This window comes from Myotis davidii, unplaced genomic scaffold (assembly GCF_000327345.1).
Source record: "Myotis davidii unplaced genomic scaffold, ASM32734v1 scaffold6, whole genome shotgun sequence".
In the NCBI taxonomy this organism is placed as follows: Eukaryota; Metazoa; Chordata; class Mammalia; order Chiroptera; family Vespertilionidae; genus Myotis; species Myotis davidii.
In genome coordinates, this window is record NW_006383011.1 from 17,537,791 (window position 1) to 17,546,135 (window position 8,345).

Below are 8,345 nucleotides of genomic sequence, written 5' to 3' on the forward strand. Positions count from 1 at the left end.
CACATTAAAAAAATTGTTTTTCAATAATTCATTCAACATAAAAACCCCAAGTGGGGGTTCACCAAGCCCCTTACAGCCTTCGTCTGTTCACAAACCTGTGTCACTTTCCTCCTGGGCACACATGCTTCCGGAAATCTGGACAAGATCCCTTTACATTTGAAGGAAATCAAAGGCCTTTTTGTTATCTGGGAGTAATTGGATATAATGCCTGAGAATTCTCCCAGGTAGAGACATGTACCTGAAACTGATGATGAATTAGGGTGACTTTCATAACTGTACGTTGCTGAGCTCAGCTTCTTCATAAAACTGATCACACACTCTTCACAATTACGTAACTTGCTATAGATGCCTTTAACATTTCTAAGGAAACATTAAGAAAGTAGAGGTAGTGCATCTATGTTATTGAAGTGATCCGCAGAGGAATGTGAGTTTGAGGCTGAAATGAAATGTAGCACTCATCCATTTGTATTTAATATGAGTAAAAGTTTGCAGCAGCTCAGCCAAACCAGCCCCCTAAAACAGACAGCATCAGGCTGGGGGTGTTTAGTGACTGCAGCTTCTCTAGTATCTACAGTCCCTTTCAGCTTCATGGATAGGCCCAGGGTTGGGGGTTTACCCAGCCTTTTCCAGCCTCTGTGGGAGAGAATGATTGCCTGCCCAGCAGATTTGTGTCACTTTGCTTCTAGACCCTATTTCGTCGCCTCCCTTACAGATGGGTATAGTCTGAGTTTTGGTCAATGGGATGTGGGCAAAGGTTAGCCTGGCCCATAAAACTCTCCTGCACAGCCGAAACCGGTTTGGCTCAGTGGATAGAGCGTCGGCCTGTGGACTGAAAGGTCCCGGGTTCAATTCCGGTCAAGGGCATGTACCTGGGTTGCGGGCACATCCCCAGTTGGAGATGTGCAGGAGGCGGCTGATTAATGTTTCTCTCTCATTGATGTTTCTAACTCTCCATCTCTCTCCCTTCCTCTCTGTAAAATAATCAATAAAATATATTTTTAAAAAAACAAAAAAACTCTCCTGCACAGATAGTGGTGAGATACAGCTATTGGCCAAGCATGCTTGCCCCTGCTCTTCTCCAGTAGATGTAGCATGTGTTGACTCTCCATCTACTGGGTCTCTTTGCTTATTCAGACCTCAGTAGGGTAGGTTGATGCAGCAAAAAGATACAGGACACATGAACACTACATAACACAGAATTCAAATTATCCGTCCATAGTGCTGGCACCTTATCTTAACTCTAGTTACCTACTAAGTTCTCTTTTTTCTTGCTTCTTGCTGTGTGTATAAAATTGATTCAATAAATCATGTAATTCTAAAACCAAAGCCAACACCTGGCATGATCTTTTTTTTCTACCACTGGAACAAGGGACTCCAAAGCTCCAGAAGATGGCAGACCATGAGACGGAAGAAATCCGGAGCCCGAGTTACTCATTTGCCAAACACCAATTAGAATTAGACTGAGAGAGAAATTAAATTTCTATTGAATTAAGCTATTGAGATTCTACAATTTTTCTGTTACTATAGCTATTATATTAACAAATACAACCCAAGTCACCCTAAAATTCTAGCAAAATTGCCTAATGTGGTTGTAAATATCTGCCTTTAGCAAGCTAGGTCACCTAGATCCAGCAAGTAGGATTTATTTATTTATTTTTTTTCCAGCAAGTAGGATTTAGATATACTATTTTACTCTGTCACTAGTTCCATATTGCTTCATTGTCCACAGGGTTTTTTTTAAAGTATTTTTTTAAAAATATATTTCCTCATTGATTCAGAGAGAAAAGGAGAGGGAGAGAGAGACAAAAACATCAATGATAAGAGAGAATTATTGATCGGCTGCCTCCTGCACGCCCCCCACTGGGGATCCAGCCCACAACCTAGGCATGTGCTCTTGGCCAGAATCAAACCCGGGACCCTTCAGTCCGCAGACTGACGCTCTATCCACTGAGCCAAACTGGCTAGGGCTGTCTACAGGGTTTTGATAAAGACTAAGCATCACAATCAGTATATTTTCATTGCAACTAGGTAACAATGATTAGTCCATGGCTGTGGATAGCATTTATCTATGAGGCCTAGGAGGGGCTGGGCTAAACAAGCCTGGCCATGGCCCACCAGTTATACATATTGATAAACAATGTTTTTTACATGTAACCTGAATAACTTGGGTGGTCCCATATAGATGTGCCTTTGTGCGGTATATCCCATTTTAAAAACAATACTCTGACTCTAGAAACCCTCAAGATCACATCCATCTTTACCCTGGTAAGATAGGAAAATTGCACAATATTTTCTCATATTATGGTGTCAAGTTACTTAGTGGAAAAAAAACAAAAGCCAATTCTGGCTAACTCAAGCAAAAACAAAAACAACAAACTAAATTATAAAGTTTAGCTTACATACTAAAAAAAAAAATCTGGTGAACCATAGTCAACAAACTGGCAAGAATTCCAGAAGGCTAGACCAGATAAAAACTCCAAGACCAAAACAGAGGCTACTTAACTTGTCTTCAAATTATCACTCCATGGACTACCTACTAACTAAAAAGAGGAAAAGCTATTTTTACAAAGGAGAAATCTGGTAGACACCACCTTGAGTGATCTATTTAACATCACTAATAATGGGGCAAACTGATATTACATGTCTTCTGAAGTGATCCTAGAAGGACACAATATCATCTATGTCAGCAGTTCTCAACCTGTGGGTCACGACCCGTTTGGGGGTCCAACAACCCTTTCACAGGGGGTCGCCTAAGACCAGGGGTCCTTAAACTACGGCCCGCGGGCCACGTTTTTTTTTTTAAACTATAGTCCGGCCCTCCAACAGTCTGAGGGACAGTGAACTGGCCCCCTGTTTAAAAAGTTTGAGGACCCCTGCCTAAGGCCATCCTACACATCAGATATTTACATTACGATTCATAACAGTAGCAACATTACAGTTATGAAGTAGCAACGAAAATAATTTTATGGTTGGGTCACAACATGAGGAACTGTATTTAAAGGGCCAGAAGTTTGAGAACCACTGATTATGTAGTACATTTGTAAAAATATTTAACATGAAACTAATCTGGGGAAAACAATCCAGCAATTCCAGATTGTGAGACTTCTACAAGACAACTTGCTGGTAATCTTCAAAATTATCAGTGTTTTAAAAGACCAAAGAATACAAAGGACTCCTCTAAATTAAAATAGACTAGAAAGACATGAACCTTGATTAAATCCTAGCTTGAAAAAAATACACTATTTTAAAGGGCATTTGGAGAACAATTTTAAAATTTTGAATATGTATTAGATAATATATGTGTCAATTTAAGTTTCTGGAGCGAGATAATATTGTGGTTATCTATCAGAATGTCCTCATTCATAGGAAATATCTATAACATACTATCAAGATTTAGCAAAAAGTGAAGATAAGTAGGTAGGTAGATAGACAAAAACAGAGCAAGCAAATGTCACAAAAGTTAATGATAGGTGAATCTATGTGAGGGTATACAGGTGCTCATTGTACTATTTTTTTAAACTTTTTGTAGATTTGACATTTTTCAGAATGAATACTCTGGAAACTGGGTAAAAAACTGTAGTGCTTCTAAATTGTGCTTAGGAATTTTTAAGCTGTGGGCAATAAATTATACTGGGATGGGTATGGGCAACTACTACATTAAATGTTTCATGCCAGTCTCTGACAAAAGATGTAGCTTTTTATAAGTATGATAAAATTCAATAAAAAGGCTTTTAAAATGAGAGAGAAAGAAAATTACCAAAGGTCACATAGCTTACTAGTGGCAGAGCTGGGATATAAACTCATGCTCACACTTTTGTTCTCTATGACAGCAAAACAGCCAAAAGCTTGCTATGCTCTGAAAGCAAATAACCTATTTCTCGATTTTGCAGAAGGCGAATCTTGAAAATAATTTCTAAATAATTGTTAAATTCTAAAGATAGTTACAGAATAAAAGGAAAAGAATACTTAAAAAATATTGTTCTATTAAGCCAAACTTGAGAGTATGTTTGGGATTTATAAGAGGATTTGAGAAATTTAATAAAACAGTTATTTAAAACAAGAGAACAAGAGGCTCTTTGATATGGATTTAACAAGGGTTTAGAAATGGTTAGGAAAGACTCACTTCCAGGTACTCTAATTAATATGTTGGCTTTGTCAGGGAAAATTAAGTGGAGAACTATTCTGGAAAATAATATGATTTTATAAAATCCTATAATAATAGACCTTTACATTTTTATCCCAATCATTCAAAATTCTGTTTGTAGACTTCCCTTTGTTCTTTTTCAGCAAACTCATCTGCTCCCTTCCCTTTAACCTATAACTCAACGCAAATGTCTCCTAAAATCTATGTCTCTGGTCTTAGCCTCTTGGAAGGCGTCATGAGTACATTTTCAACTGCCTCTGGAATCGTGCTAAAGTATCCAGTTAACATCTCATACTCAAAACAAATTCATCATTTCTTCTTAAACTTTGGCCCTCCTTTAACTTCTCTGTTCCTGACATCATCATTTTCCCAGTTATCTGCTTTAAATCTTATAATGCTGTTGTTTTCTGAAAAACATTTCTTTTTCCTTATTGAGGACAGAGAGGGGTGGAGTGGAGAGAGAAACATCGATTTGCCCTTCCACTTATTTATGTATTTATTGGTTGCTCCTTGTATGTGCCCTGACTGGGATCGAACCCACAATCTTGGATGATGATCTAAGCAATTGAGCTACCCAACCAGGTTGGAATGCCGTTGTGTGTGGTTTTTTGTTTGTTTGTTTGTTTTAATCCTGCCTCCTCCTCTGCCTTATAGATTCAGTTACTTTCAAAATTCTGTGTATTCTAGTTCCACAGTGCCACCCATGTCTGCCCCATTTTTTCCCTTCTTTTTATCTACACTAATCACCTCTAACCCAGAGTTTATCAAGCAGGATATTATGAACATTTTGGACAGAATAATTCTTTGTTGTAGGGGTCGTCCTGTGCAGTGTAGGATGTTTAGCAGTATCCCTAGCTTCTATCCACCAGATGCCAATAATAACCCTCAGTTATGAAAATCAAAAAATATTTCCAGACATTGCCAAATGTCCCCAGAAGGGCAAAAACACCCCCAGTGGAGAACCACTGCTCTACTCTAAATGATTGTCATCGCCTTCTATTAGGAACATCTTCCCATCTACTAGCAGTCCCACCACCGATTTGTTCTAGACATAGCTACTGATTTACTCTTCTTAAAGTTTAGCTCTGATATTATTTCCTCGTCCATAAACATTTAATGGTTCCCTATTGCCTACAGAGTAATGCTAATATTCCTCTGTAGGCTTAGCATTTAAGCCTACCTACTTTATGGCCCTAAATTACATCTCAATTCTATTTCCCACTGTTACTCTGTATATTCCTTGTTTCAGCTTTGTGATCTCTGAAACTTAGCTTATGAGACTTATTCATTCATTTATTCATCCAGGAGTAGATTCACAATGGTCTGGACACCAGTTGTTATGGCTGGCCTCGCATTCCCTCTACTTCTTCCAGCAACAGAGTCTTTGTGTGGGAGACCCTTTCCATGAGGTTCAGGTAGAGCTGATTCATCATTCACAATTCTAGAGATGGGGAGACTGAGGTTTACAAAAGTTAATGAGGAAATTTAGATGTGGGGGAAATTTGGTGTATTTTCCAATTGTTTGGCACAAGCTCACACTGCTTACTCTCCGTTACTTAAAGAAAACGGGGGATTAATGATATGATTGAAACCAAGTGGAAACATCCGGACCTATAGAGAATTTTAAATAAAAATGGATAGGAGCAAAACTGATGACATATGCTGGGGAGCAAGATCTCAAATGTTTCAGAGAATAACAGCTTCTTTTGTACATTTGAAATTAAGGAGGGAATGAATGTACATGGAGATGGGAGAAAACAACGTGGGATTGGATTACTGGATAGTTAGTAAGATTGTGTGCTCTCTTGAGGACTCATACTCCATTGGAGGGGTATTACTTCTGGCGTTTCAAAGGTGTGTTAGCCTAGATGCCCAAGAACAATGGACAGGGCTCGCTTAAAACCTTTCACTAAGGAAGTTATGGGCTTGGGGTGTGACTATCCACCATGCCCAGTTAGGAATTTTTGATCAGATCACACTGTGAAGTTACTGCCCATTGAACCCCTTTTATCATCCACATGGGCATCACTATCTCAGCTGCCAGAAAGCTCGGCCCATGCTTGTGTTGCAAAAATATAATTAAAAACAAAATCTCTCAACACAGAAAAGTTCTCCACAATGGTAGAAAAATGGAAAATTTTAAATTTGAATAAGCATTAGATCAGAATGTAATGCTCAGCACAAGTAACCCTCCATGGGAATTGCACAGAAAGAAATGAATCTCACTGCGACCAGTTTGGCTCAGTGGATAGAGCATCGGCCTGCGGACTGAGAGGTCCCGGGTTCGATTCCGGTCAAGGGCATGTACCTTGGTTGCGGGCACATCCCCAGTAGGGGGTGTGCAGGAGGCAGCTGATCGATGTTTCTCTCTCATCGATGTTTCTAACTCTCTATCCCTCTCCCTTCCTCTCTGTAAAAAATCAATAAAATATATATTTTAAAAAAAAGAAAAAAGAAAAGAAATGAATCTCTGTCTTTTATATGGCTACCTGGATACAACTCATTGAGTCCATTTAGATAGATTTTGCAATTTACAGTCAGATGATAACTTAGACCTATCTCCTCCCAGGAAAGAGGGAGACCGGGTTTATCTTCCTTGGTGATTATACTTCAAAGAGATGGCTCCCAGGCCCTCAAGGAGGAAACATTCCTGAGTTATGAGACTGGCCAGAGGATTAGTTCCCATTAAAAAGATTTACATACACTTGAAAAGACCAGAGAAAGAAATTCAGAAAGAAGAGGAAAAAGAGTCAAGTCTCTTGGCTCATTGTTAGCTGAGAGAAAATTTGTATTTGCCCTCACATTTGTTGAAGCATTTAAGAAGGTCAGCACATTTTCTCTGACTGACTTTATACATTATAACTTCATCCCATTTATTTATATTTATTTTCATGTTGCTTTGTACATTTTTTCAAGTCCTTTTCTTGGGCTGACTATATAAACTCACAATGTCTTTGCCAAAAAGAAGGATTCCATTCCGTAAATGTTGTGAAATGATTGACAGCTTTCTGTTCCAAGAACTTGGGAGCAACAAGCTGTTGAGGTTTAATCCATTGACAACCAGACCAGTGTCAGGCAGGAGCCATGTTCTGGGGCCCAAAGATAACAGATGTGTCTCTTTCTCTTAAAGGTGTGTACAAAAAGAGGTCACATGCTAACCTGATTCACTCAGGGAAGGCCTGTGTAATGGCCTTGCAAACTCAAGAGACCTAAAGTAACCACAAAGAATGGTCTGAAATGAAAACTTTTAAAATTAAAAAGCAGTCTATAGTGGGTAGTCATGTCCTAGGCCTACATGTTCCCTGACAAAGATCAACTTTGATCTTTACTGAGCCTATTTTCTTTGCATCTAAGATAACATTCCTGTGGAATGTCAGGATAACTTGTAACTTCCCTTTCTCCCAACCCCTCAGGGCAAAACAGGATCCAGCTACATCTTGGAATGGAAACTCTGGACACTGGTTTTGTTTTCAGCTCTACTGAATCCCCAACTGCACATTTTCCAGGACTGGATTAAAGAAAATGGGACTTTGGAAACCGAGGAATGTACTGATTCTCCCATGGGGGCCTCTGGAATTGCTTATTCCAGCAGCACCCCAAGAACCTCACTACCACTAGCAATGGAAAAAGGCCATCCACGCATTTCTCCGATAACAAAACCCACCACTTTTCCTTCTACAGGACGATGCTCCAACCAACTGAACAACACCAGCCAGGGCAGCAGGGATCTCACTTTAAACCTTTATCAATGAAGTCTTCATTAATTTCCTTTTTTCAGTTAATAGCTTTACTGAGGGATGAAAGGTCCCCAAATGATTGGGAGTGTGGGGAGGTTACGGTAAATCTGGCAATTCTGAAGGAAAAATAACCACTCTAGACTGCCTGCCAAAGACAAATTTCAGCTACCTCTCTGTTTTGTTGAGGGCCCAACCTAAGAGAAGAATGGGCTGAACCAGGCAGTATTTACAAGGTTATCTCTAGGTTAAATTTCTATGAAAATAAAACTTGTTTTCTGCCCCCCAATGCCTCTGCATTGATTTCCCCCCTCCCTTCAAAGTCCCTACCACCATTAAGCTGCTCCTTCTCCCTGGCCTGCTATCCTGGCTGCCTCTCCAGGGCAGAGCCATGCAAGACCTGATTCTTCCACCTTCCTAATGAGGAAGAATATAGGGGGCAACCTGGGGGCAGCTGGGGGGGGGGT

The 8,345-nt window shown here is 39.7% G+C and overlaps 1 long non-coding RNA gene across 1 annotated transcript in view; it reads right to left on the reverse strand.

Annotated features, from left to right (window-relative positions):
- Nucleotides 1–242: 242 nt before the first annotated feature.
- Nucleotides 243–8,345, reverse strand: part of LOC102761760 — an 88,468-nt gene continuing 80,365 nt past the window's right edge. Inside the window, exon 6 of the long non-coding RNA XR_001512277.1 lies at nt 243–360. This is a non-coding gene — a long non-coding RNA (uncharacterized LOC102761760). The remainder of the gene's footprint in view (nt 361–8,345) is intronic.